Source organism: Mus musculus, chromosome 6, assembly GCF_000001635.26.
Source record: "Mus musculus strain C57BL/6J chromosome 6, GRCm38.p6 C57BL/6J".
NCBI classification, from domain to species: Eukaryota; Metazoa; Chordata; class Mammalia; order Rodentia; family Muridae; genus Mus; species Mus musculus.
Window position 1 is genome coordinate 119,862,265 of NC_000072.6, and position 8,689 is coordinate 119,870,953.

Here is an 8,689-nt window from a genome sequence, read left to right on the forward strand (position 1 = left end):
AGTGCTGCCTGCTCGGTGGTGACACTGCCCACAGTAAGGCGGACCCTCCCACATCGGCCAATCAAGAAAGTGCCTCACAGATTTGCCTGCAAACTAAACTGATGGAGGCAGTTCCTCAATCGAGAGTCCCTCTTTCCAGATACGTTTTATGTTTGTGTCAAAGTGACACAGACACACACACACACACACAAATCCACAATGATCACAAATCACAATATGAAAATATCTTGTGTAATAAAAAGTTATGAATTGTCGGTGGATGCTTTTCCGCTAACATGCCAGAGTGGAATATTTGTGAGCGAGATTATATTGCCTATAAAAACACAAGGCTTACTTGCTGATGCTACTAAATTTCTTTGTTCCTATTTTTTATTTAAAAAGAAAACATATTCATGCTTGAATACTGATATAGTACTAGAAATGTATCTAATTTAGTTGGTTTATTTCAGAAGGGGGCTTTGAAATGGGGTCTCACATATTCCAGGCTAGCCTCAAACACACTTTGTTACCAAGGTTGACCTTGAAATCCTGATGCTTCTGCCTCCACCTCCCAGTGGTGGAATCTCCGGTGTATGCCGCCGGACTTCTAAATCTAAAAATTCTTACACATATTGTTATAGTTGCTCTTTCCACAGAAGTCCCCACTACTAGCTGTATTGGTTATATTTCTCTTGCTGTGATAAAACACCAGGACCACTGGAACTTAAAGGAAGAAAGATTATTTCTTACAGTTTCAGAGGAGTAAGAGTCCATAATGTGAGAGAAGAGGCAATGGCAGCCAGAACAGGAATCCCAGAGCTCACGTCTTCAAAGTCAAAGCACAAAGCAAAGACAGGTCTAGCAGGACTAGGTCTTAAGTTCTCAAAGCCCTCCAGAGACATATTTTCTTTAGCAAGGCTACACCTAAACTTCCCCATACAGAACCACTTCTCCTGGACCAAGTCTCCAGATACCCAAGACCATGGAGGGCATCCCTCATTCATCACACTAGCCTGTCCTTATAACTCAAGTATAGAAGAAAATTACCATCTTCTATTTCAGCACCATGCCACCCTTTTTTTTGAATAGGAGCTCTTTCCATGTGACAAAGGCTGACCTGGGACTCACTAGGTAGCCTAGGGTGGCCCCAAGTCCATGGTGATGTTCCTGCCTCAGCTTCCCAAGGCCTAGGATTACAGCATCTGCTACTGTATCCATCTCTCAGTTCTTTCCTCCATGGGAGATGGTGAATCAAAAGCCTACTTTGTTACAAGTGTGAGTTTTTTCTTTCTTCTTTGGGTTTGTTTGAAGCATGACTCCATGGAGCTAACTCTAGCCATGAACTCAATCTACAAAGAGCCAGGATTACAAGCATGCACATACAGCCACAGATTTTGTTTAAAAAGAGAAAAAAAAAAAAGATGTGTATGAGAGTTTTGTCTGGTTGAGTATATGGTACACTACTTTTCTGTCTGGTGCCTGGGAAGGCTAAGAGGGCATCAGACCCTCTGAAAGAACAGCCAGGGCTCCAAGCCACTGAGCCATCTCTCCACTACCATAGGTGTATTCTTAGACCAAAGCTAATTCAAGAGAAGGCGTAGTAATCTGAGAGATAGGTGATGTGCTTGGTTTTAGGGTTTTCTGTTGTTGTTGCTGTTTGTTTGAGACAATCTCTCACGTAGCTGAAGCAGCCTCAGATTCCCTTAGTAACCTAAGCTGACTTACAATTCTGATCCTTCTTCTTCCGTGTCCTGGTGCTGGGGCTAGAACCCAGGGCTCTGTGCATTCTAGGCCAGCACTCTACATCCCCGCCTCTTAAAATACGTTAAATGGATAAAATTAAACTTTTTTTGAGGTGCTGAGAATCAAACTCATGGCTCATATCAGCAAGTGATCTACCACTAAGCTACACCCTTAGCCTGAAAATCATACATTTAAATGCAGTAGGGTACGGGGCTAAAGAGGTGGCCCAGCAGTTAAGAGCACTTGTTGCTCTTCCAGAGGACCCAGATTCAGTTCCCTGCACCCACCTGGCAAGCTGTACCACTGCTATCATGCAGTAGACAAGGGCAGGAAACACGGCAGTAAAAATACCCTATCTACCGACCCACCCTCAACAATGAGACAAAGTAACTAGTCTTGAAACCTAGCCAAATTACTAATAACTACCATGGTGATGCTTAAAGAAAATGCTTCCCACCTCCTGAAGCCTTCCTGCCACTGAAGCACCCCACCCAGCTCCATTCTCTGCACAAGACCTCTGAATCACTACATCCATCCTGTGCCACCCAGATCCTTCCAGTTCAGCCCGGCTTGCATGTGAAGCTCGGAGATCTAGAAGCCACTTCATTGCCTGGCACGATGTGTTAGTATTCTGTGGTAGGTAACTTCACAAAATGAGGCGCTACTGTCCCCCATTCCACGAGTCCTTACATTGATACTCTGATACTCTGTCTTTGAGAGGGAAGACTGCGTTTTCTTTGGAGGCTAGATAATCGGAGGCAGTGCAGCTTTCTGCTTTTTTGGAATGCTGGCTCTCAGTGCCCAGTCATATGCCAGGAAAAACTCCAGGCAGCTGGTGAAAAAGCCCATGCGGAGAGGAACATGGACTGAGCCCGGAACTCAGATGCACTCTGGGCCAGGAGCCAGCACTTCCTTGCCAGTCATGGAGTGCACTGGCTTGAAAACCAGATCTTGCAGCCTCCAGCCTGCTATCCTGACTAATCCACAGAGTGAGAGGTGAAGCAAGATTCATGAGCAACATAAATGATGACGTGTTCCTAACAAAGGAGCAAATTAATAAGCACAAAACTCATTTTACCAAGATAATACTTTTTGGTAGATTTTCTTGTTGTTGTTGTTGTTGTTTGTGTTTTCAAGACAGGGTTTCTCTGTGTAGCCCTGGCTGTCCTGGAACTCATTCTGTAGACCAGGTTGGCCTCGAACTCAGAAATCTGCCTGCCTTTGCTTCCCAAGTGCTAGGATTAAAGGCATGCACCACCACTGCCCGGCTTGGTAGATATTTTTTATTGATTTAAAATTTTTAGTATATATACTAAATATATACATATATGTGTGGATATGTGCACATGAGTGTAGGTAACTGCGGCATCCAGAAGAGGGCATGAGATCCCCTGGAGCTGGAGTAGAAGCAATAGTAGTAAGACAGTTGTTGTGAGTGCTGAAAATTGATCTAAAGTCCTCTCAAAGAAAAATAGTTCTGAGCCATCTTTCCAGCCCCAGTACCTTTTTTTCTTTAAAAAAGACATGATCTTTGGGGTGGGACTAGCTCAGTTGACAAAGTGCTTGCCTTAAAACCACAAGGACCTACCTGAATTTGATCCCCCAAATCCATCTAAATGTCAAGTGTTATGGCACTCTTGTGTAATTCCAATTCCAATACAGGAGGCAGAGCCAAGGAGGGTCCCTTGGTTAGTCAATGGTTAGTCAATCTAGCCTAATTGATGAACTCTAGGCCAATGAGAGCCCCTTCCTCAACAAATGTGGACAGTATTCCTGAGAAGGATACCCAAGGTTGTCCTCTTGACTGCCACAGGCACCCACCCACATGTACACCTGCATAGTCTTCTACACTAACATGCATACACATGCATAGAGAGGATGGCATGTGTTGGTTAGGCTGCTTTCAAACTCCCAAGCACAAACAATTCTACCACAATACCATTATGCCTGGAAAAATTCTAATTTTGTTTTTGTTTTTAAAGATCTATTTTTATTGTGTATATGCACATGCAGGAAGAGGGTGTGTGTGTGTGTGTGTGTGTGTGTGTGTGTGTGTGTGTGTGTACAGGTACCCAAGGAGTCAGATTCCCCTGGTATTAGATTTACAGGCTATTAGTAGCTACCTGTTATGTGTGCTGGGTACTGAACTCAAGTCCTCTGTAAAAGCAGGATGCCCTCTTAACCACTGAGCCATTTCTCCAGCCCCCATATTTTGAGATAGTGTTTTACTCTGTAGTTCTGGCTAGCCTGGAACTCTTGTAGCTAGCCTAAATTGGCCCTGCACCTCTAGTAGTCTACCTCTGCCTCTTGAACGTTGGAATTAAACGTCACAGTCATTGAAGAAGATCTCAGAAGATGAATTGGCAGAATTAACATAGTAAAAATGGCCATCTTACCAAAAGCAATCTACAGATGCAATGCAATCCCCATCAAAATTCCAATTCATTTCTTCATAGAGATAGAAAGAGCAATTCTCAAATTCATTTGGAACAACAAAAAACCCAAGATAGCAAAACTATTCTCAACAATAAGAGAACTTCTGGGAGAATCACCGTGCTTGACCTCAAGCTGTTCTACAGAGCAAGAGTGATAAAAAAAAAATACTGCACGGTATTGGTACAATGACAGGCAGGTAGATAAATGGAATAAAACTAAAGACCCAGAAATGAACCCACACACCTGTGGTCACTTGATCTTTGACAAAGAAGCTAAAACCATCCAGTGAAAAAAAGACAGCATATTCAACAAATGGTGCTGGCTTAAGTGGAAGTTGGCCTGTAGAAGAATGCAAATCAATCCATTTTTTTTAAGATTTATTTTTATTTGTTTAAAGATTTGTTTATTTATTTTATGTACGTGAGTACACTGTAGCTGTACAGATTGTTGTGAGTCTTCATGCGGTTGTTGGGAATTAAATATTAGGACCACTGCTCACTCTGGTCAATCCCACTTGCTCCAGTTGGCCTAGCTCACTCTGGTCAACTCTGCTCGCTCAGTCCCTGCTTGCTCCAACCCAAAGATTTATTTATTATACATTAGTACACTGTAGCTGTCTTCAGATGCACCAGAAGAGGTGTCAGATCTCATTATAGGTGGTTGTGAGCCACCATGTGGTTTCTGGAATTTGAGCTCAGGACCTTCAGAAGAGCAGTCAATGCTCTTACCTGCTGAGCCATCTCACCAGCCCCCAAATCAATTCATTCTTATCTCCTTGTACAAAGCTCAAGTCCAAGTGGACCAAGGATCTCCACATAAAACCAGATACTCTGAATCTAATAGAAGAGAAAGTGGGAAAGAGCCTTGAACACATTGGCACAGGGAAAATTTTCCTGAACAGAACACCAATGGCTTATGCCCTAAGATCAACAATCGACAAATGGGACCTCATAAAATTGCAAAACTTCTGTGAGGCAAAGGACACTGTCAATAGACAAAACGGCAACTCACAGATTGGGAGAAGATCTTTACCAACCTTACATCCAAGAGAGGGCTAATATCCAAAATGTACAAAGAACTCAAGAAATTAGACTCCAGAGAACCAAATAACCCTATTGAAAATGGGGTACAGAGCTAAACAGAATTCTCAACTGAGGAATCTCGCATGACTGAGAAGCACTTAAAGCAATGTTCAACATCCTTAGTCATCAGGGAAATGCAAATCAAAATGACCCTGAGATTCTATCTCACACCAGATAAAAAACTCAGGTGACAGCAGATGCTGGAGAGGATGTGGAGAAAGAGGAACACTCTTCCATTGTTGGTGGGATTGTAAGCTGGTACAACCACTCTGGAAACCAGTCTGGTGTTTCCTCAGAAAATTGGACATAGTACTACCTGAGGACCCAACTATACGACTCCTGGGCATATACCCAGAAGATACCCCAACATGTAATAAGGACACATGTTCCACTATGTTCATAGCAGCCTTATTTTATAATAGCCAGAAGCTGAAAACAACACAGTTGTCCCTCAATAGAAGAATGGATACAGAAAATGTGATACATTTACACAATGGAATACTACTCAGCTATTAAAAACAATGAGTTCATGAAATTGCAGGCAAATGGATGGAACTAGAAAATATCATCCTGAGTGAGGTAACACAGTTACAAAAGAACACACATGGTATGCACTCACTGATAAGTGAATATTAGGGAAAAAGCTCGGAATACCCATGATTCAACTTACAGACCATATGAAAGTCAAGAAGAAGGAAGACCAAAGTGTGGATGCCTCAGTCCTACTTAGAAGGGGGAACAAAATAATCACAGGAGCCAGAGGGTGGGAAGGACTTGGGAGGAAGAGAGGAGGGAGAGAGGAAAAAAGTGGGGACAGGATCAGGTGTGGGAGGAGACGGGGGAGATGTACAGAGGGTCAGGAAATTGAACAGAGCTATGTAGCAGTGGGGGATAGGGAATTGGGGGTAGCCAACAGAAAGTCCCAGATACCAGGAAAGCAAGAGTCTCCCAGGACCCAACGAGGGTGACATTAGCTGAAATACCCAACAAAGGAGAGAGAGGACCTGTAGAAACCATATCCAGAGGTTAGGCACTGGCCCTGGTTGAGGGATGGGGCAACCCATCCTTCTCAAAAATTTAACCCAGAATTGCTCCTGTCTAAAGGAAATACAGGGACAAAGAGTGGAACAGATACTGAAGGAAAGGCTGTCCAGAGACTGCCCCACCTGAGGATCCATCCTATATGCAGCCACCAGACACTATTGCTGGTGCCAAGAAATGCTTGCTGACAGGAGCCTGATATGAATGTCTCCTGAGAGGCTCTGCTAGAGCCTAACCAATATGGATGCAGATGCTTGCAGCCAACCATTGGACTGAGCACAGGGACCCCAGTGGAGAAGTTTAGTTTCTGGTGGTGTTGGTGATCAAACCAAAGGCCTCAATTATATTTGTTAAATGTACTACCGAGGATCTGCAAACCCATCCTCTCAGGTGGGCTGAATGAAATATGTAGGAATGAAAAATAATCAACAGGCATTACTGAAATATTTATAGAACCACGGGCTCTGCCTAATACATGCCTGCTATTCTAAGAAACATTTTGATCAGGCATGATGGCACATGACTGTATTCCCAGCTCTTGGGATAATGATGCAGGAGCATTGCTGTGAGTCTGAGGCCAGCCTAGACAATAAGACTGTCTCCAAAAACAAAACAACCAAAGAAAGGAGGAGAATGTGGGGCATAGTGGTAATACCTTTCATTCCATCTCTCAGGAAACAGAGACAACTGGATGAAGGTCAAGAAGAAGGAAGACCAAAGTGTGGATGCCTCATTCCTACTTAGAAAGGGGAACAAAATGGAACAAAAACAACTGGATGTTTGTTTTTATACAACAAGCTCTAAGATAGCCAGGTTGGCTTGATGAGACCCAGACTCAAGAAAAGGATGATGCGTGTGAGGGTGGAGTGTAGGGATTAAGGAGAGAGAAGAAAGAAAAGGAAACCAAGCCCAGAGAAGAAGATCGGGGCATTCAGTTGGATGCTATTGGATTTGTTCTACTGATCGTGAAGCCTGAGAAAGGTGGTAATCCCTGCTGCCCCTGACTTCAGGCAGGTATCTAGGGCTCCATCTTCACAGGTACTGTGGGATTAGGAAACTTTTGATGAATTCCCAAGGAATAAAACATTTTGAGAGCCATGCATGGTGGCTCACACATGTAATCCCAGCACTGGGTACATCGATGCAGAAGGATCACTGTGAGTTCCAGGCCAGCCTGAGCTACAGAGTAAAACTAAACAAAAAATTTAAAAAGCCAACTGGGGCGTTATGGAGGTACTCCTGATATCTCAGGACTCAAGAACCAAGTCCATCTGCCTACAAAGTGAGTTCGAGGCCAGGCTGGACTTCCTGATACCCTGTCCAGAAACCAAACAGGGCTGGGGAGGTGGCTCAATGGTCAGCACTTGCTCATCATGCATAAAAGGTGAGATTCAGATGCTAGGTGTGTGTGGTGGCCTGCCATACTCCGGCACTCAAAAACGAAGGTGAAGTGTCAGAGCACACTCCAAAGCGAAATCACGTGGGAACTTGAGTGCTTGTGAGAAAACTCCAAGAAAACAAGAGTCTTGTGACCTCAGTTTCTTCAAAACAGAATTGTTCTTGGAATGTGTTTTTGTGCACCTCACAGGTGTAGTGGATAGTAGTGACTTTACCTCAGCTGACTCTATGGGAAAACGTCTTTTTGCCACTTATGGCCTGTCCTTGTGATTGAACACCTAAGTAAGGTGACTCTTCTTAACCCAGAGTATAAATTGTCTGATGCTCTGAATAAAGATGGCTATTGCAGGAGACTTTAGTCTGCCTTGGTTTTAGGCCCTGCTCTCCCAGGTTGACACTGCCAACTATAAGATGGCTGGCCAGATTTGTCTGACCTGCACATGCTACAAACACAAACACGTGTTTCATCTCTAGTGCTGTGACATGTGAACACACATACAAATACGTTAACAACAACAAAAAACTTTCTGCAAAAAGTAAAAAGAAAACACTTGTGCTGGGTGGTGGTGACACATGCCAGTGACTCCAGTACTCAGGAAAGTCATTGGCAGGCTGAGCTCTGCGTTCAAGGCCAACCTGGTCTACAGAAGGAGTTTCAGGATAGCCAGGGCTACACAGGGAAACATCGTCTCACAAAGAAAAAAAGAAAAAGAAATTTTGACATTAGAAGTTTAAAGATGAATGCTCAAACTGTAAAGTTGCCTAAATACAAAATTCATGCTCTTTAGACAATTTTAGACTCTATCCCCAGAACTGAGAGTCCAGGAGATACCACTATAGGTAAATGTTGTGATAGTTGACTGCATCAGAATGTGTTCAGCTATATAACAGGATAGCCAACAAATGGCAGTCTCTTTTGTGAGTCAGTTTGTTATTGAGATGTGTATGTCCTCTCTCTCTCTCTCTCCTTTCTGTCTCACTGTCTTTGTCTCTCTCTGCCTTTCTCTCTC